Source organism: Hypanus sabinus, chromosome 14 (genome assembly GCF_030144855.1).
Source record: "Hypanus sabinus isolate sHypSab1 chromosome 14, sHypSab1.hap1, whole genome shotgun sequence".
Classification (NCBI taxonomy): Eukaryota; Metazoa; Chordata; class Chondrichthyes; order Myliobatiformes; family Dasyatidae; genus Hypanus; species Hypanus sabinus.
The window spans coordinates 19,937,805-19,959,378 of record NC_082719.1 but is presented as its reverse complement, the minus strand read 5'-3'; the positions used below and the strand labels follow the sequence as shown (position 1 = coordinate 19,959,378).

Sequence of the window (21,574 nt, the reverse complement as noted above, 5' to 3'; positions counted from 1 at the left end):
AGTGGATATGGAGGAGAGGGAACTTCGAGAGAAAACGGTGAGGGGAAGTACTTCAACTCAAAATACAAAGCTCTTTGTCATTCACTGATGGGCACTGTCTGGGAGTTCCAACAGTTGTTTTACCTTTCCACCACAGATGAAGACTCATTGAAGAATCAACTTTATTTATCTGCATTAGGAATTTGCAGTGATGTGTTAATGCGACATGCAACGAAAATCAACAACATTCAACAATGACAATGAATAAAAAAATATAGAGGTTAAAGTACAGATATGGAATAAAATGTGTATAAATACATAATTATCAGCATCTATTTACAATGTAAACAGCATTATAAAAGAAGTTCAAAGATCTTACAGTGCAATGCAGTGACTGGGGTAATAGTGGGGGTGGAGGCTAACTTCCAGATAGAGTTATGGAAAAGTACAGCAGAGAAACAGGCCCTTCAGCCCATCTAGTTCATGCCCAACCAGATGTTGAAAGTTTTCAGCAGATTAGCCAGAATCTGTGGGAAAGAAAGAAATAAAAGGGAATGGATAGAACAGACAGCAGGAAACCTTACCCCCCATATCAGAGGATAAAACTAGAGGGCATACATTTAGGATGAATGGCAAGAGGGAATCTGAGGGGGACTTTTTTCACCCAGAGGATGCTAAATACTTGGAATACAGGGCGTGTGAGAGTGGTAGAAATAGAGTTGATGATAGCATTTCAGAAGACTCTCAATGAGTGCTTTAATTGCCTGGGCATAGAAGGCTGTGGGTCAGGTGCTGGAAAATGGGATTAATAGGGATGAGACCCACTGGTCAGCAGCATGGAATTGATGGGCTGAATGCCTTCTTTCCATGCTGTAAGGCTCTATGACTCTAAATATATGGGGACCCTTCAGATTTCTAGACTAATTTCAACTATGTCCGATCACAACACAAGTCACAAAGCACAATATACAAACTTAACTAGGACCTAGACAAACCAAACTGGGCAAAGACAAGGATCGAGGTGGGTGTGAGGGAATTTGAGGCCACAAATTGTAAATATTTTTAAGGAAAACTGTCGATGAGCAAAGGAAATTAAGTATTTAGGCTTTTTAAAACCTCTGAAAACTGTCATTGGAAAGGCTGCACAAAACCCAAAACAAAATGCTGTCTTTTATCAACGGGGGTTTGAATTTAAAAATAAATAAATGATACTTCAGTATTAGTCAGATCTCTTTGACTTTGGAGGTGTGAGAGCTGTGGAAAGATGGGCAGAGAGAAAAATGGGAGAAATTCTTGAGTGAGTCTCCAGCCTTTAAGGACACATATCTCGGGGTTGTACATGGTGACATATATGCACTTTGGTAATAAATTTACTTTGAAATTTGATATTTAAAATTTTAAGAGACACTTGATTAATACTCCCTAACATTTGGAAATTTTAAAGATGATTCAATTAAGATAGTTCCAGTGATAGTGATTTGATCAACGGAAATTCTTAGGTAAGGAAATGTGTAAGAGGGCAGACTCCTAAGATTACTGAAGAGTCAATCACAAGTGGTTAGCTATTTAAGACAAATTTTCTTATAAAGAGTAAGTGAAAACTAGACCTCTATTTACTAAAATGGTGGGACAACAGAAGTCTTTAAACCTGAAATTGCTGAGCTATAAGCGTAGGGAAGGTGGAACAGAGTTGTTTGGGGCTCAGTTGCCTGCACTTATTCTTATGATCCAACATAGGATCCCAAATTCCAACAGGTGTGCCTGGAATTTTTTAAAAGCAGGTTTCCTGAAAGACACTAAACAGAACCTAAATCCAGCAATTACTGTCAATTGCTATCGCTTCACTCACTCCCACTTCAATGCTGATGAAACTCTATCTCCCGTTTTGTTAGTTCATGACAAACCTCTAGTTCTTGCACCAGAATTGCCCCACATCCCAAATTTCTGTCCAAACTTTCATCCTTGAACCCCTGGCTCAGCTACATCCTTAATTTCGATTATAGTCAAGTTCTTTCAACAATTATTTCAGCCACAGCCCAAAAAACATTGCATTTACTTTTCATTCTGCAATTCGTTCCTGTACCCATTTCCATCTGTTCTTAAGTTCCCTTGTCACTTCCTGTTCCTGCATTTCTAGTTTCCAATTCTGGTTCTTGCATCTGTTTTCCTGGTTCCCAAACATTCCTAGTTTTTTCATCTGACTTGTGACACCACTCCTTGTTTGTTCACCCTTTGATTTGATAGGCTCCACTGCTACTCACACAAAGTGACCTCTGTTCTTAGAAAAGGTGACCCAGATGACACATTGGTCGAGGAATATGTTTGCCAATGAGTTCCATGTGGCTGATTGGCTTGCAGATATTTAACATCACAGCACACAGAATAGGGTCAAGAGGTGCAGGGCATGTAACATATGGAAATGTGCTCCAAGAGAGGGGGCAAAATTTGATACTTCAGTTAATAAAATGCTCCTGCATAGGTGCCATTAATGGTGCAATAAATCACCTGCAGTATCACACTTCTATTTACTTATCAGGCACCGAATAAAGCGTCACATTGATCACACATTTCCTTTATGGGTAGAAAATCCTTATCCACTTACTCCTGCACCCTTGAGCAAGATTGCTTAAAGACACTTGTGCAAACAAACGTGCCTACTGCCAATGCAAATGCAAATCAAAGTCTGTCCCAAAGCAAGTCTCTTGAATTTTTATTGTACTTTTGGACTATTGGACCATTATTGTACTATCAGACTACTAAACCACAAAAGTACAATGCTGCCCATTTACTACCAACTCATCAAGAATAAGCCATTTGTATGCTGTTATTTTGGTCTTTTACGTCATCCTCTTTAAAGTCATCAAGATAATTATAACAATATTTGTAAATGAAGTGGACAATCCATTGAAATATCACAGTAGTCCAATAATCTGCCTCACAGTGGGAGAGAAGATGGTGGCTTCAAACAGTTTTTTCTGTCCATATAAAATCTTTTCTGCTTTGCTGTATTTCATAACAAATGAAAAACCTCAAACTGAATCATACATTTTTGCCAAGTTTTGTTCAATCACTTAATCATTCCTTACTCAAAGTTCAAAGTAATTTCATTATCAAACTACATGTACGTCACCATATACAACCAAAAGATTAATTTTCTTGTGGGCATACTCAATAAATCCAATAACCGTAACAGAATCAATGAAAGTCCACACCAAGAGGCAGACAACCAGTGTGTAACAGACAGCAAACTGTGCAAACTGAAAAAGAAAGAAAAAGAAATAATACAGTAGTAATATAAATAATTAAGCAATAAATATCAAGAACATGAGATGAAGAGTCCTTCAAAGTGAGTCCACAGGTTGTGGGAAAACTTCAGTGATGGGGCAAGAGAAGTTGAGTGAAGTTATCCACACTGGTTCAGGACCCTGATGGTTGAGGGACAATAACTGTTCCTGAACCTGATAGTGTGAGTCCCGAGGCTCCTGTACCTTCTTCCTGATGGCAGCAGTGAGAAGGGAGCATAATCTGGGTGGGGGTGGGGGGGGTGATCCCTGATGATGGATGCTGCTTTCCTGTGACAAAGCTTCGTGTAGGTGGGAGGGTTTCACCTGTGAAGGACTGGGCTGTAACATATGTGTGCATTCTCCTAATACTTTCAAACTCCAATAAAACAACATCCACCTGAATGAAATCCCTTTCTTCTTCCACACTTGGAACACATAATCTTTCAAAAAATATATCCATTACAGACCAGTGTCACTAGCTGACACACTCCCGCGTGTCCACGGAAACTCTGAGAAATTGTGCATTAGATGATGTGATTGTGAAAAGAAATAAATAGATAAATAAATGTATGTGCGTGCGTGTGTGTATGTACACACACACACTCCCCCCCACCCCCAGAGCGATCCCAGGACCAGTGCAGGTTATCTGTGTATCTTCTCAATCAGGCTGAAGGAAAAGTATGGCAAAGTGTAGAGCTTGAACCAGGAAATGAATGTTCGGAATATTTAATTCAAAGCCTGAACACAAAAAAGTATAGCATACAAAAGGAAGTTGGAAGTATAGACAGAACTGGAAGAAACAAATGGGGAAGACAAGAGGGAAATACCTTGCTTTATAATATCTGAAGGTAATAACATCTGAACGTTTGTGACCCCTCACCTATAAAAGCCATTGTGCAGTAACAGCATACTGTACTCACTAGGCAGCTAGTAAAACCAGTCAATTTAAAATTTACCAATAAGCAAACATGCACTGACTTCTGCTGACATTTTGAGTGAGTATCCATCACATAAATATTCATGTTGTAACTGTTGGGTCACTTGGCAAAAGAGAGTCTCGGTGTGAAGCTTCAGGGACAGAGATAGCTTGGACAGTGAAATTTTTATTTCCATTATTAACTGCACTACGTGGCTATTAGACAATGTCTAATTTCCTCTTTTAAAACTTATTGCTATTAGCTTCAAGGTTATGGCTACCAGAGACTCAGCACCAAAGTGACTTTGATCCCAATAACACTTCAAAGACAATTGAAGAAGTCGCTTCTCCCTATAGATGCTGCCTACCAGCATTTTGTGTGTGTTGTTGAAGAAGATTTACCAAGGAATGCTGGAGACAAAGAAAAATGTCCCTTTGCCACTGCTCACTGAATGCATTGAACAATGTATCATGGAAATTGGCACACATGATGAGTGATTAGAACCCATAGTACAAATTCCCCACCCAAAAGTATGCAGGTCACAATAAAATTACCAATCTGATCCCAAAGTGTTTACAATCTTTGAGACTAAGTAGTTCAATGAAGACACTGTGACATAAATCACAAAATTTTTTTAAAAACTATGAAATATATAAACTTTTACTCAGATTGAACTTTTAATTTGATTCTGTTTAATTGAGAATTATATCTGATAGTTCTAAAGGAGCTGATAGCTTATTTAAAACTGCAATTATTGTACAAAGTTTAGAGTTAGCAGTGCACACCCAGGAGTTACACATACTGCAGGAATTTTCAATGCTTCCAACATACCTACTCTAAAAACTTTAGTTAAGATATGAAATTCCCAACTATTAAAGGCTCTTTAGACAAACAATGCCCTCAAAAGAGGATTGTCCTACCTCACAATAAGTAAATGATCTGCTGGATTATGGGGATAAAGCATTGGAATGTGACTGACAGGGTTACTCTACTAGCAGCTGCCATAAATTCAATGGGCTGAATGGTCTCCTCCAACACCATAACAATTCTATGCTTCTGTAAGCAAATAATGATAAATACTAGAAGTTATTTTCAAAATAGGAGAGTTATTATTACACATTGAAAGTTTTAAAAGCTAGCACAGGATAAGCTCCTCCATTAACTTTGCAGATAAAGTAACAATAAACATTATGGGAAATATTCTGTTTGTAAGTTATGATGTGCTGATCCTTGATGAACTCATTCCTTCACTCTTTAGCAGTTCTGCTTTGTTTCAAACATGCTCCTGGTGGAAGACAGACTTATGGTTTAAATCGGTCCAGTGCAGTCTCTGCACTTGAGCAGAAAGTTGATGACCATCTCAGTTCTTGCCTCCAATCAATCCTTCCTCCTACCATTATATGCCTCGCCTCTCTTCCTCAACATACAGCGAGTTTACTAACGTTCAGGATTTTTCATGTTAGGCTACATGATTGTTCATAATCTTGTAAATTCCAGCACACTGAAACCAAGACAAGAAATTTCCCTGGAGCAGCTACATTTATGCACAAAAAAGGTTTCCTTTACAATAAATTACAGTTGGAAATTCCTGGCTCAAAACTCATCGTGCAGACTGACAGCCTGAATTTATTTCTTCCTTGAACTGATTGAACCCTTAAGTCTTTTAGTCTTTCCTTCCTCCGATATGATCCCCAGGTTTTTAAATTCCATTTAAGTGTCACATAATCACCACTGCCTGGCTTACCTTTTCATTAACACTGCTATGCCTCAGTGGCCTGCTGGGAGTTCAGTTGAGCTTCCCCATGGTTATTATGAAAAGAGGGACCCTCTCACTATGAGAGCACTTTACACAAAGATTTTGAATCAGTAAGTGCACTTTCACTCTTCTTATTGACAACCACATCTTTACTTCAGAAAAACCAATCAAGTGCACGTTGTGGTTGTGGGAAGATAAGAAGGCTGAGACATCAGTGCTCCCCTGCATTAATGTCTTTCAACATATTCCTCCTGTTGGCCAGTACTGGTGCACTGTGGGGGAGAAGGGGAAAAATTTCTTTGACCCAGTGGGGGGGGGGGGGGTGAACGAGAAGGGGGTAGTCTCACTGACCCAGCGGGGGGAGGGGATACTCACTGACAAAGTGGGGGGGGGGGGAGAAGGGGATAGTCTCACTGACCGAGTGGTACAATGGGGAACAGGTTCATTCTCCTGCTAATGGAATTCAGAGCTGAATATAATTGGGCGCTGAATATAATTCGGCAGCCATTTTACCCAGCAAGAGACTGGTCACTGCAACCCCCCCCCCCCCCCCAACTGCAGAACTGCCTGGCTTCAGGAATCCTTTGCCATACATCCTTATACGGCCTTAAAATAGCCAGGAACTGATGCAAGTATTGACGTCATGCTTGGTAGTACTCAGACCTTCTGCAGGCAGACTGTTAAAGTGCTTTATTATCTTGAACAATGGATACATTGGGAAATGAAAATAAGTTTTTTAAACCTTCCTAAGCCTACTCTTCTGCCCTTTGAAGGATGCTGTTATTATCCACCAGAGACACATCATTGTTACAGTCTGTATCATCTCCAAGCAACCCGGCTTGCTTTTTCCCCCTCAAGAGAACCCCTTAAAGCTTTGACTGGGAAGGACAAGGGAGGAAATTCACTCAGAAGTGAAACCTAGAGGTCCCAGCCCATGACACACTGGACCACCCTGGCTTGGAATGATATTGGTGTCCCCTTGTTGCCAATGGGTCTATTTTGAGAAGGAAAATGATAGCTCATCACTGCCCCCTCTAGGCCAGTTAGGGGTAGAGCCTGGCTATTTGACCCAAGATGTTCAGTGGGACCAATTATGTTCAGGTTCAGATTCGGTCACTGTCAATTAGTCCTTGGGCTGAGGTGTGTTTCAATTTTACATCTGAACTGACCTCTCATTACAGTAAGGCAGTAAGTACTGGCTTTGCCCAAAACACATAATGTCATTATGAATAAAAAGAATCTCACTCACTCAGGTAAGTAGGACCAAACTTTGGTTTTAAATATTCAGATCTCTGTTGCTCTTCCAACTAAAATGTCAATGTCATCATCTTTTGTAATAAATGTATTTTGTTAACTGGGTGCACAACAGATACTGTTTGATAAGAATTCTTCATGACAAAATAAAATCTTAAGTTTTATTCTTTTGAAGTTGAATCAGCCTTCATGGGATTCAGTAACCCTGCTGTCCTAACATGGGTATTAGATTTCACCAGCCAGGGGTAAATATATATTAAAAAAATACCCTGAAGAAAAGATATGCACAAATCCAATGAAAGGCTATGATAGTCAAATGCAGTTTACAAGTACAAAAACTCATTAACGTTCAAAGAGAATCTCGACCCTACTGTTGATTTCCACCCATGAAATCTAAAGTGAAAGTTGTGAAATATACAGAAATCCAATTAGGACACCATAACCAAGCATTCAGCATGACAAAGCACACATTCCGATTGAAAGCTGAAACGCTCAAAACCTGACGGAGTTGAGACGAGTGCCAGTGGACACCGAGCACCATTTCATTTCTTTACTTAGTGGTACAAAGCAGCGTAGACCCATCTGTCCCTTCGAGCCATGGCGCCCCAGCAACCCACAACCTCAATTAACCCGAACCTAATCACAGGACAATTTCTGGCGACCAATTAATGTACCTGGTACTTCTTTGGACCGTGGGAGGAAACTGGAACACCTGGAGAAAACCCTTGCATTTCCCGGAGAGGACGCACAGAGACGCCTCACAGAACGGTGCCGGAATTGAACCTGAACTACAGAACGGCCTGAGCTGTAATAGGGTTGCACTAACTCTATGCTGCCGTAGCGTCAGTTACCAGGTGAAGGGCCGTGCAAATGACTGATTCCCTGACAACAGTGCAAATAAGTTAAATTAATCGTTAAAAAAAAGCTTCGCTACTTTTCAGGAAAAGGTGTGCAACTGAGATCGCGAAACCATTTTAAAAAAAAGAGATGTAAAGCCTGCCTTCAGAAGCAATAAGTCATCTCTTCGGCACCTGAAACTTTGCAACATGCAGTTACCTTCTAAGCAGTTAGATAATTCAGACCAGCCAGGCTTACAAGGCGAAATGACACCAGACACCAGGTCTGGAACCTGCCTTTTGTTCACGTTTGCTGCTCCGAAAGCACTTAATCTTGTCCATGGGATGTCACTGAAAACTGTCAATAGATTTTTTTCCAAAGATTAAACATTTGGTTTTAATATAAGCAAAAATACTACTAGCTTACCCACTTATAAAGCCTTTTGTTGCTGAACAGTCCGTCCAATCCCTTTTTAATCCACTTGTTAATTTACAATTCTAGTGTTCAACATGGCTCTCTCTCCCTGTCAGGCAAGCAGCCACTCCAGCAACTAATCACGGCAAGTCCTTCCTTCTCCAGTGAGGAATGTGCCACATTGCCAAGGGGGTGGGAATTCAGAAAATAAACTCTTTCAAGTGCTGTTAAAAAAACCCACAAAGATGTCTACTGATTTTAATCCTGTGAGACACAAGAGTCTCAACAGCTATTAAACAGGAGATTGTCTGCAGATGAGGAGTAATTAAAGAGTGTTCCCTACCCCTCCTCTTCCAACTCCACTTTGCTTTTTAACGATTATCTTGATAACCAGTCAGGGCAAACTGATTTAAACAGCATTATTTTCTGCTCCTGCTGAAAAGCCGGATCTGAGATAAAGTGGGTCCTTAGCTGGCATTGGGTGTATTAGGATTACACAAAATGTCTAAATGACCACCTGAAGACTACAAAATTAACTGCTTTAATTCTACAGGACAAACAAAACCAGGAAGAGCCACGCGTACACTACACCTCATCATCTCTCAAAAATGATCTCAGTGAGTCATGGACAATTAATTACTCTGAAGTCTTGACCATTGTTACTCAGTAGTCATAGCAAAAGTGCAATAATTAATCCATTATTGATCCTTTTACCATTCATAGTACAAAGCAGCTGCAAAACCCGTAATGAACAATGAGAAGATGGTGATTACAACACCTATTTAAAAAAATAACCAACTCTATTTCCTTGCTGCTTACTGCTAAATTTTGCAGGTCAAAGTCCAAGTTGCCCTATCAAAGCCAAGCCCATCTGAAGGAAAATATACAACTCTCCTCATTGTACAAATTATTTTCCTCAGTGACTCTGCTGATAAAGAGACTCCATAACGTGGTTTTGTCTTTAGAGAAAGTGAAGGCTCTGCTGATCAGTGCAGTGGAATACCCATTCCCGTTGCTCAGCAAAGTGAACGTGCATGAGTACAAGCCTAGGCCCAGCCTTGATGTCTACTGATACAGCTTTCATCCACAGCACCAGGATAACCACCTATATCTGCACTACTCCATAATGATTTCACTACTTTAATATTAATAAGGGAGACAAGGTAGTAAGAACACAGAAGGACGGTCATCACTATCCCCCGCCACCTCACCTCATCCCACCCCAATCTTAAAATCGCTGAGCTGTCCGCAACAGCCCACATTTAAGTAAATTCAGAATCAGGTTTAATATCACCAGCATATGTCGTGAAATTTGTTAACTTTACGGCAGCAATACAATAAAATACATGATAAATATAGAGAAAAGAACTGAGTTATATTAAGTATGATATATATATAAAATAGTTACGATAAATTAAGTGGAAATAAAAAAGTAGTGAGGTAGTGTTGGTGGGTTCAATGTCCATTTAGGAATTGGTAGGAATTGGATGGCAGAGGGGCAGAAGCTGTTCCTGAATCACTGACCCTATCACTATTGAAACTGTGGGACCCACAAGTAGAGTTCAACTCCCAGCTCCACCTCCCTTGTGAGAAGACTGCTCTACCACTGATGTTCATGCCTCTATAGACTATACAAAAAGACTATTATGATGTGATAATTTAATAGATTCAGAGTTTATTGTGTAATTAGGTTTATTTTTTCTCATACCTAAGCACCTGCAATCCAAAATGGACATTATCAACAAATGGAGGTAGGAAATTAGTTAACAATGTAGATTATAGTCCTTCCATATTCAATTGTAGCATTTCTGTCCACAATGGCCATTCCCAGTGCATGTCCTAGTTGGAACTCTCCTTCCCATTCCCACACCAGTCTGTCTGTCCTCAGTCTTCTCTATTGCTACAGAGATTGGAAAAACAGCATATCTCATATTCCACCTGGATGCCTTAGAACCCAATGGTATGAACTTTGAATTTTCTATTTTCATCTGGCACACAGCTGTGGTGCTCCCCTTCCACATACTTTCCGGTTCCACCTACCAGCCTATATCCCACCTCCCCACCCTACGCACTGCTGTATACCGGCAATCTTTCCTGTTTCCTCTCAATCTGGACGCAGTATCTCAACTGAAAATGTCAATGTACAAATTTTGCCTTCACAAAGCTGCCTGACCCACTGAATTCTTCCAGCATTGATTGTTGTCCTAGATCTCAGCACCTGTCTTTATAATGAAGTTGTTCTTTGAGACAAAATTGATAAAATCCAGTTTTCATGTTGATGCTGAGACTCAATACAGTGCTGAGTGGTGAAAATCCACATTTCACATGGAAGTGTCAGTGCCAATCATGTACAGTAAAGCAAACTCAAACACAAGGATGAATTCCCACGTGTTGTTTCCTCACTGCCACAACCTTGGCTGAGGTTCCACAGAAACAATTTAAACGTTGCTTACAACCCCTGTCTGCGACTTCCACAGATCTTAGACCGTAAGACCTAGGAGCAGAATTAGGTCATTTGGCCCATTGAATCTGCTCCGTCATTTGGTCATGGCTGATTTATTTTTCCTTTCCAACCCCATTCTCCTGCCTTCTCCATGTAACCTCTGACGCCCTTTTTAATCAAGAGCCTACTTTAATACCCAACGACTTGACCTCCACAGCGATCGCTGGCAATGAGTTCCACAGGTTCACTGTTGTGTATTTAATATTTCTGTAATATTTGGGTAATACTGTAAATACATTGCTTGATTGAGTGCACTTTGCTGTTTACATAATTCATTATGGGTTATATGTAAGAAATATGTGAACGGCATATGTCATTACACCACCTCACTAAAGTAAAAAGTAAGTGGTTTCCCTAGCCCCCGTGTTTTACCTTCAAATAGTTCTGGAATTACAGAACATAACATTCACCACCCTCTGGCTGAAGAAATTTCTTTGCTAAGAGGTATCTTTGACTAAAGACACAGTGACTAACCAGGAGCAAATACAACCTCTTAAAAATACAGTGGCGCTCTTTCTGAAACAGTACCAGCACCACTGAAGATGGAACTCAGATTGGTTCATACGCACGATGCAACGAGAAGGAAGCCAATAAATTATTGTAAATGTGTTATAGAAGTGTATCACAACTGATAAATATTAGTGATCTGATTAACTGCAGGAATAGCTTACGCAGGAATAGTCCACGGAGCAGCTGTACTGCAGTGGAACTACGTGGTTCAAGTTCAAATACTGTCAACTATTCAAATGTTCGACAACCTTTCCGAATTTTGGAGTGGGAAAGACAAAACCAGATTTAGTTTTCAGGTGCAGGAGGGGTAGTTGCCATGAATAGCTAACAAAGGTACACAGATTAACTCAGCACACGTTTTAAAGGCACAGATTCACTTCTTGGTGAATTCCTGCATTCACTCTGATATTCAAGCTTCAGCCTGTGAAACTGTATTCGACTCTCCTCAGAAGCACCTGGAGAGGAGGCTTTCCACACAAAACAGGCACTATGCAGAACTTGCTTCTAACTAAAACTGCATGTATAAAAAGACGTGAAAATATTGCAGCTTCCTGTCAACAAAGTTACAGCAACTCCTCGACTGAGAGAAGGGTGCTCCAGAACTTTTGGTGTGCAGAGAAGGCTCGCTGGTTAGAAGTTGCAGCAAAATGACAACAAGTGCCTACAAGACATTTGCCAGAAGTTAAGATGCTTTCTGAATACTAATGTTACATTTTAAAGCAGTAATGATATACCCTATACTCCCACTACCTGTGCTACATTGGGCTTCAAATTGGGATCTGATTCCAACCAGAATCCTTCATTTCTAAATTAAAATATGCAAATTTCAGTGACCTGGGTTCGATCATGACTTTTGGTGCTGTCTGTGTGGAGTTCTTCTGTGTGGCTTTCCTCCGGTTTCCTCCCACAACTCAAATGTATGTGGCTTGGTGGGATAACTGAAGCTATAATCTACCCCCAGTAGGTGGAATTGATGGGAAGATGGAGTTTATAATGTGGGATTAGTGTAAATGGGTGCTTGATGGATATAATCAGATCTTTACAATCTCATTTGTAATGTCCTGATGACTGACAATATAGAAAGCATCAAAGTTAAACAATCCCTTGGTTTTCAATCATTTTGACTTCGCAATCAATTATTGGGAACAAAACATTTAATTTTCACAAATGTATCAATCTTTCAAACTTTATCTTAGTGTAATCCTGGATATAACATTAAAGGCATTTAAAGTACATCAGATAATCATTAGTTCAGCAAATTCTGCCCCGGGTCTATCTTTTCTCCACATTTAGGAGTGTATTTCATCTACAATGGACTATGGTACATAACTGTACAGTCGGCCCTCCTTATCCGTGAATTCCGCATGCGCGAATCGCGAAAACCCGGAAGTGCTCTTCCAGCACTTGTTGTTCGAACATGTGCAGACTTTTTTTCTTGTCATTATTCCCTAAACAATGCAGTATAACAACTATTTTACATAGCATTTACATTGTATTAGGTATTATAAGTAATCTAGAGACGATTTAAAGTATACCAGAGGATGTGCGTGGGTTATCGTGGATCAGGATCGAAAAAAATCGTAATTTCTCTTATTAAGTAAGTTGGAACAGATACATCCAGTATTATTTAGCATCAGTTAGTCAAACATTTGTCTTAGTATATAGTATATATTTTACCTTTCTATGCATATAAAACGCTTAAGAACGAATGTTTCAGCGCCGGGCTCGGGAGTGGAAGTTCTCGGGACCTGAGACAGACCGCTCCTGAGTGTGCTCTCCACCGTGCTGGGTTGATGTGGAGGATCAAAAACCCAAAACCCAATAATTAAACCACTGCGTCGCTTAGTAATAATTGTAGCTTTCATCGGGGCAGGGCCTTTATCACTTTATCCTTTAAAATTGTTCCAATTGTTGACCGACATAGCCTAACGCATTTCCAGTGACCGACGGCGTTTCACCTCTTTCCAATCGCTTTATTATTTCCACTTTATTTTCAATTGTGTGCGTGATTATTTTCACGAACAGAAACATTGTGGATTCAGATCTCTGCTGCTGGGTCCTAATGTCCACCGCACTGAGATAGGTTGAGTAAGGGACTTGAGCAACTGCGAATTTTGGTATCCATGGGGGTTCCAGAATCAATCCCCCGCTGATAAGGAGGGCCGACTGTATTGCTTGGTGAGGACTCATCACCAAGTTATTCAACATGAGAGGTGGCTATTTAACCAATCGGAATTTCGCTGGACCTGTGAAAGAGCCACTCAGTTTGTCCTGATCCCCTGCTTCCTGACTAGGAAGCTGCATTTTTTCCACTGTTCTAGGAACTCCCCTTTGATGGTTACCGGTTTCTTCACCTTTCAAGCATTACAGCACTTTTATTGGTCACTTCTCCCAAGGATTGATTTGATCATTTTTAGTAACATAACTCTTGAGCTTTTCAGACTGTTCACTTAATGAGACTGCATGAAATAAGCGATAGAAGTGAGATTACAATGAACAGAAATAAACACCAACACATACTTTGTTCGCCAATCCCCATACATAGGCATGAATGTCATGGAAAAAGTAAAGTCAATGGAACATTCAGTATTACTAATTCATTAATTCAACTGAATCAACTTTCTCATCATAAACACAAGAGATTCTACAGATGTGGAAATCCAGAGCAATGCACACAAAATGCTAAAGGAACTCAGCAAATCAGGCAGCATCTGTGGAAATGAATAAACAGTCAATGTTAATGTTAAACTTTTTCATCATTAGTAGAAGACAATTGAGCCTGAAAACTTGCAAAGCAGATGTACTGTTACATGGTGCCATGTGAAGTATTTTTCCACTAACTATAGAGTGGAGAAGGGAAGAAAGACCTTATCATATCCACAAAATGCCTGATTACAGCGAGTCACGTATTTTCACATGGCTTTGGAAATTATGATTGCAATACAATCTTCAGGGAATTGAGTTGTTCCAGAGATTTCAATCAGAAGCTAAGACTCTTTACAGAAGTAAAATTCTCAAGTTTCAATGACTTTTCTTGCATTTTTCTAATCCAGGATAATTCACTAACATTTTAGACCGCACTTGCTGTGTTCAGAGGCAAAATCAGCACAATTAAGTCTTTTTCAAATTAATGAATGGGAAGACAGCCTATTCAATTTAGTTTTGGTGGAAGCATATTCATCAGAACAGAGCAGTAATTTCCTGTTCATCTTTTAAGAGAGCCATGAGACCTGGGACTCACCAGTCCCACCTCCCCTGTGCTAATGATTATGGTGATTGACCTCAAGTGGACTTAGGACAAAGAAAATGAGCATTAGTTATTACTAGTAGGAAGAATGGTAAGGTAATAGTTTGATCAAGACAGGTACCATCAAACTCTAGTTTCTCCAGCAGACATACAGCCTATTTCATTGATTATACTGCTTTCTTATCATTGTATGTTCTATTGGAGAATAGTGTTAGATGGTGGAGGATTCTCGGGCTGATGTGAGCATGCCTTTTGTAGTTAAACAAACTATTAGACTATATGAAAACTGTACAGACCCATGAGGTTTTCTGAGCCTCCATAAACGATACAACAAGGGAGTCCCAATACCAAGCACAATAGCTGGCTGCTCCACTGAAAGGCAACTTGGAGCCTGGTGCTCAAACTCTGGTTTTGCCTCCTAATGGGACAATCCAGAGCAAAAGGCTCAAACAAACCACTTTCTGATGCACAGGTGGAAATACCATCTCAAAGACAAAAGCTCTTGGAAAACCTGTTGATCCAAGACCACATCCTATCCCCTCTGAACTTTTATGGCAGCATTAGAAAGGAACCCCTCCTGTGCTGAGTGTACCATTCAATCTGAATAGCTTTAATCTCTAACAGCTGCAGTTTTCCAAATCAGCTGAGAACAGTAGGTCACAGGTTTTCACATAGCACTGCAAGTTGTGATTGTAATACAATTTACAGAGAATTGAGTTGGTCCACTGATTTAAATCTCAATCCATGACACTTTCATTCAAAAAGTCTTGAGTTGTGATTATCTCTTGCATTTTTCACATTCCTTATTTCTAATAAGCCACCAATACTCAACCAGGAAGTTAGAGCAGATAATCTTGTTACAAATACTGGACTGAGGAAGTTTACCAGACAATATTCATCTCCTTATCTCCCGTTTTAAGAAGTTCACTGTTGGCTGGATAATGTCATTGCTACGACAGTACTCATGACACGTGGTGGAAATGCAGACTTTGTGCTGCTCTGTGGTTTGCCTCATGCTGTGTGTGATCCAACTACAATTACCCCCACCTCGCCTGCTACAGACAGAGACGTTTGCAACTAAGTTCCAAAGGCTCTTCAGACTCAGGGTGACTTAGAGCTGCCAGAAAGCTTAGCATTTCATCTCCCGGGAAACAATTAAACTTACCAAGAATGAAACAGTGCAAGCAAAGTCATTGCAGGGCGAGCCAGAGAGCAGTGCTATACAGCCCTCAGCAAACAAAGTCTCCTTGCACAGAATCAGGCCAAGACCGGACCTACTGCTGAGGAGAGCAGAAGGCACAGGACTGGAAATAACAGGAGACAAAGCTTAGCTCTGTTGACCTGTACGATTTAACACTTTTTTTTGAGGGGCTTCACAATATACACAGAGTTTCCGAATACTTAAGCAGTTGGTTGAAATTCAGCACTCATTCTAACAAGAACATTCAGCCTTTCCATCACATCAAGGCACTTTCAAGATGTCATCCAGTAAATGTCTCAAATTTAGAATTTTTAACCACTATCGCTATGGGCAACTGTTTGAGAAAAGGACTATGAGTTTTCTTCTACTAAGTGACCTGGCAAACAGAACCTGTTGGTGAAACACTTTTACTCAGCACGACGCACTAATCTTTCAAATTAGTTCCAGCAGCAGCCGGACACAGAATAATACAGACAAATCTAATTTTTAGCATTGTTTACGTTCTGTTGTAATCAGAACATCTGGAAATCAGTTCTTGAAAAAATGTGCTTTTGATTCCTCCAATGTTTGAAGGAAAATCAGTACAAATATAGTCAAAATTAAGGAAGATTCCTGGAATCAGTCTAACAGGTGCTGACAGCAAAAACATGAAATAAATTTTAAAATAATGCAGATTCTGGAAATATGAAATAAAAACAGAAAACGATAGGAACACTTAGCAGGTCCAGGCAGTGCCTGCAGAGATCAAAACAGAGTTAACCTATCAGAATGATGACTGTCCATCAGACCACCAGTTCTAATAAAGAGCTTTTGACCTAAATATTAACCCTATTGAACTCCTAACAGATCCATTCCAACCTGCTGAGTACTCCTAGAATTTTATGACTTCATTCCTGAAGTTAATTTTGTACATTACTTGAGCTGCAATTGTATCACCACTTTTGAGATTTCTACATCACAACTGTGGGAGCCATGCGTCTGTTCTCTACCTGCTTTGTATTCTGTATTGCATGTTGATTATGGCAACATGAGTTTGGAATGAGGTAAAAACAAAGGGAATAAACTACGTATTCATGCTTTGTTCTGTGCGGTTTTCAGCTGGGGATAGATGGATGTCGCATTTTTTGTTGAACGTTCAGTTATGCTTAACTTACACTGGGTTACACTGAAGTTACATCGCTTCAAGATTGTATGTTTGCTAATTGCTAATTAAGGATCAAATACATATCTTTGATTTCTGGAATAATCATTACTGGAGCTGAAGGAGTGCCATCCAAGTATAACAAATCTGTGGGGGTGGGGGTCGCCAGCAGTGGCAATTTGGCTTGGTTAGAACTGGCCACTACAAACACATTTTGGTTCCAATCTTCACAAAATACTGGAGGAACTCAGCAGGCCAGGCAGCGTCTGTGGAAAAAAGCAGTCAATGCTTCGAGCAGAGACCCTTTGGCAGGACCGGAGAGAGAAACACTGAGGAGTAGGTGGGTGGAGGGGAGAGAGAAACACTGAGGAGTTGGTGGGCGGAGGGGAGAGAGAAACACTGAGGAGTAGGTGGGCGGAGGGGAGAGAGAAACACTGAGTAGTTGGTGGGCGGAGGGGAGAGAAACACTGAGGAGTTGGTGGGCGGAGGGGAGAGAGAAACACTGAGGAGTAGGTGGGCGGAGGGGAGAGAGAAACACTGAGGAGTAGGTGGGCGGAGTGGAGAGAGAAACACTGAGGAGTAGGTGGGCGGAGGGGAGAGAGAAACACTGAGGAGTTGGTGGGCGGAGGGGAAAGAGAAACACTGAGGAGTAGGTGGGCGGAGGGGAGAGAGAAACACTGAGGAGTAGGTGGGTGGAGGGGAGAGAGAAACACTGAGGAGTTGGTGGGCGGAGGGGAGAGAGAAACACTGAGGAGTAGGTGGGCGGAGTGGAGAGAGAAACACTGAGGAGTTGGTGGGCGGAGGGGAGAGAGAAACACTGAGGAGTAGGTGGGCGGAGGGGAGAGAGAAACACTGAGGAGTAGGTGGGTGGAGGGGAGAGAGAAACACTGAGGAGTTGGTGGGCGGAGGGGAGAGAGAAACACTGAGGAGTAGGTGGGCGGAGTGGAGAGAGAAACACTGAGGAGTAGGTGGGCGGAGGGGAGAGAGAAACACTGAGGAGTTGGTGGGCGGAGGGGAGAGAAAAACACTGAGGAGTAGGTGGGCGGAGGGGAGAGAGAAACACTGAGGAGTAGGTGGGTGGAGGGGAGAGAGAAACACTGAGGAGTAGGTGGGCGGAGGGGAGAGAGAAACACTGAGGAGTAGGTGGGTGGAGGGGAGAGAGAAACACTGAGGAGTAGGTGGGCGGAGGGGAGAGAGAAACACTGAGGAGTAGGTGGGCGGAGGGGAGAGAGAAACACTGAGGAGTAGGTGGGCGGAGGGGAGAGAGAAACACTGAGGAGTAGGTGGGCGGAGGGGAGAGAGAAACACTGAGGAGTTGGTGGGCGGAGGGGAGAGAGAAACACTGAGGAGTAGGTGGGCGGAGGGGAGAGAGAAACACTGAGGAGTAGGTGGGTGGAGGGGAGAGAGAAACACTGAGGAGTAGGTGGGCGGAGGGGAGAGAGAAACACTGAAGAGTAGGTGGGCGGAGGGGAGAGAGAAACACTGAGGAGTAGGTGGGCGGAGGGGAGAGAGAAACACTGAGGAGTAGGTGGGTGGAGGGGAGAGAGAAACACTGAGGAGTAGGTGGGCGGAGGGGAGAGAGAAACACTGAGGAGTAGGTGGGCGGAGGGGAGAGAGAAACACAAGGTTTCTTGGGTTGGAGGAACAACACTTTATATTCCATTTATGTAGCCACCAATCTGATGGCATGAACATTGATTTCTCAAACTTCTGGTAATGACCACACAACGACCTCCGCCCCCTCACCTTTCCCTATCCCCAATTCCCTCTCTCACCTTATTTCCTTGCCTGCCCATCACCTCCCTCTGGTGCTCCTCCCCCCTTTTTGTTCTTCCATGGCCTTCTGTCTCTTTCACCAATTAACTTCCCAGCTCTTTACTTCATCCCTCCCCTTCCAGGTTTCACCTATCACCTGGTATTTCTCTCACCCCTCCTCCCAACTTCCAGCATCTGCAGACCTTCTCTTGTTTGATCCCAATATTAGCACCAACACAAACAGTAGGAAAGAAACATGGGACTAAAATGTTGAAAACAGATAGAAATCTTCATCCCATGGTGTACATAACCCCTGGTGCTTTTCTTCACAGCTTTAGAGACTTCAATATAAGTCAGGCTTGAGCCTTTGAAATGCGGGCTGGTTTTTAACTCGGTAGTTGCCACTCACATTTCCCTGGCCTTGGGTAACCGAAGCAGATATGTTCCTGGCAGCTTGGCATGGACTCAGCCAATAGAATTAAGTTCAAAGTCCAAAGTAAATTTAATATCAAAGTACATACATGTCACCATATACAATCCTGAGTTTCGTTTTCTTGTGGGCGTACTCAGTAAATCCGATAAACATAAGAGAATCAATTAACGACTGTACCCAACAGGACGGACGAACAATCAATATGCAAAAGACAACAAACTGTGCAAATACAAAAATGAAAATAAATAAACAATAAATATCAAGAACATGAGATGAAGTGTCCTTGAAAGTGAGTCCACAGGTTGTGGGAACGGTTCAGTGATGGGGTGAGTGAAGTTGACTGAATTTATCCCCTTTAGTTCAAGAGCCTGATGGTTGAGAGGTAATAATTGTTCCTGAACCTGGTGGTGTGGGTCCTGAGGCTCCTGTACCTTCTTCCTGATGAGAAGAGAGCATGGGGGGAGGAATTCTTGATGATGGACACTGCTTTTCTGCAACAGCACTCCATGTAGATGTGCTCAATGGTGGGGAGGCTCTATCCATGAAAGACTGGGCCAAATCCACTATTTTTTGTAGGGTTTTTTTGTTCAAGGCTTTGGTGTTTCCATACCAGGCTATAATGCAACCCATCAATATACTCTCCATCACACATCTATACAAGTTTGTCAAAGCTTCAGATATCATGCTGAATCTTTGCAAACTTATAAGGAAGTAGAGGCACTGCTGTGCTTTCTTTGTAAGCTATGTCTTGTGGCGACCCACTTTCTGCACAGGCAAACCGGCTCACAAATAGCCAGCGCACGGGGGGAGACTTTGATAATGCACCTCTGTCGTCATTTCCGCCCGGAGAGGGAGGGGGCTAGGGATTAAATGCCAGCGCCGCAAAGTTTGAATAAACTAGTCTCAAAACGACTTACCGACTGCGTGTCGTTATTTCAGCGCTGTGTGTAGCACATCACTACATTGATGACCCCGACGGTCCAAACGGGATTTGGACCAAAGATGACCGACTCTTCATCTGTTCACTCAGTTTCGCTAAAACTGACAACTTTCTGGACGCTGCGACCACGAGTGTGGTTTAGCCAAGCAGAAGCCCAGTCCCAGATTCAGCAGATATCCTCTGATTCCACGCGTTACTACCACGTGGTGAGTGCCCTTGACCAGGAGACGGCTGCCCAGCTTGCGGATTTCATACAGTCGCCCCCGGAAGAAGGCAAATATGAAGCATTCAAAGTGCTGCTCATTGGGACCTTTGACCTCACAGCATGAGCAGGGTGCCCGCCTGCTTCACCTGGATGGTTTGGGAGACAGACTGCCGTCAGCATTGATGAACGAGATGCTGGCCCTGGCTGACGGACACAAGCCCTGCCTCATGTTCGAGCAAGCGTTCCTAGAGCAACTGCCTGAGGACATACATCTGCTGCTGGCCGACGCAAATTTCAGCGACCCCCGGAAGGTGGCGACCCGGGCAGACGTGCTGTGGAAAGCCAAGAGGGAGAGCGTGGCATCTGTCGGTAAGATTACCAGGCCTCGCGCCCAGCAGCAGACCAGACTAGGCCCGGCAGGGGGGCGCACACAACACAGAGGCAGGAGTGAGGAGGCCAGTGAACAGTGGTGTTTCTACCACCAGCGGTGGGGCATAAAAGCCCTCCGTTGTCGCCTGCCCTGCAAGGGCCAGGGCCAGCTGCTGCTAATGACTATGGCGGCTGGCCATCAGGACAGCCTCTTGTACATCTGGAACAAACAGTCGGGATGCCGCTTCTTGGTCGACACTGGAGCGGAAATCAGCGTCTTGCCCCCGACGGGGTATGACACTCGCAACTGGAAGCCAGGACCCACCCTGAGGCGCCACAAACTGCAGCACGATACCGACCTACGGCACCCGCACAGTGCAGCTGCAGTTCGGCGCCAGCCGGTTCACGTGGGACTTCACACTGACTGCCGTGGCCCAACCACTCCTGGGGGCGGACTTCTTGTGAACTCACAGCCTGCTGGTTGACTTGCAAGGGAACAGACTGGTACATGTCGAGACTTTCCAGACGTTCTCCCTGGGTGACGCCAAGTTGCCGGCCCCACACCTGGACTCCATCACACTGTCAGACAACGAATTCACCAGAATCCTGGCGGACTTTCTATCGATTCTGGCACCGCAGTTCACAGCAGCCATGCCCAGACACGGGGTTCAGAACCACATCCCGACCAAGGGACCACCCCTCCACGCCCGCGCACGAAGGCTCCCCCTGGAAAAGCTCCGCCTGGCGAAGGAGGAGTTCAAGAGGATGGAGGAATTGGGGATCGTATGGAGGTCCAACAGCCCATGGGCCTCCCCCCTGCACATGGTGC

At 42.7% G+C, this 21,574-nt stretch overlaps 1 protein-coding gene across 10 annotated transcripts in view; it reads right to left on the bottom strand.

The window, feature by feature from the left end:
- The window catches only part of shroom3 (shroom family member 3), a 429,988-nt gene that overhangs the window by 102,819 nt on the left and 305,595 nt on the right, over positions 1-21,574 (bottom strand). The window contains exon 1 of one of the 10 annotated variants that reach the window (XM_059988837.1): positions 8,458-8,611. The exons of 4 other annotated variants lie outside the window; for them this stretch is intronic. The gene's annotated coding sequence lies outside the window, so the exon portion shown is untranslated. Of the gene's footprint in view, positions 1-7,864; positions 7,983-8,453; positions 8,612-21,574 lie in introns of those variants that run through there. 5 more of the 10 variants (XM_059988827.1, XM_059988829.1, XM_059988828.1 and 2 more) reach the window with 5 other exon arrangements.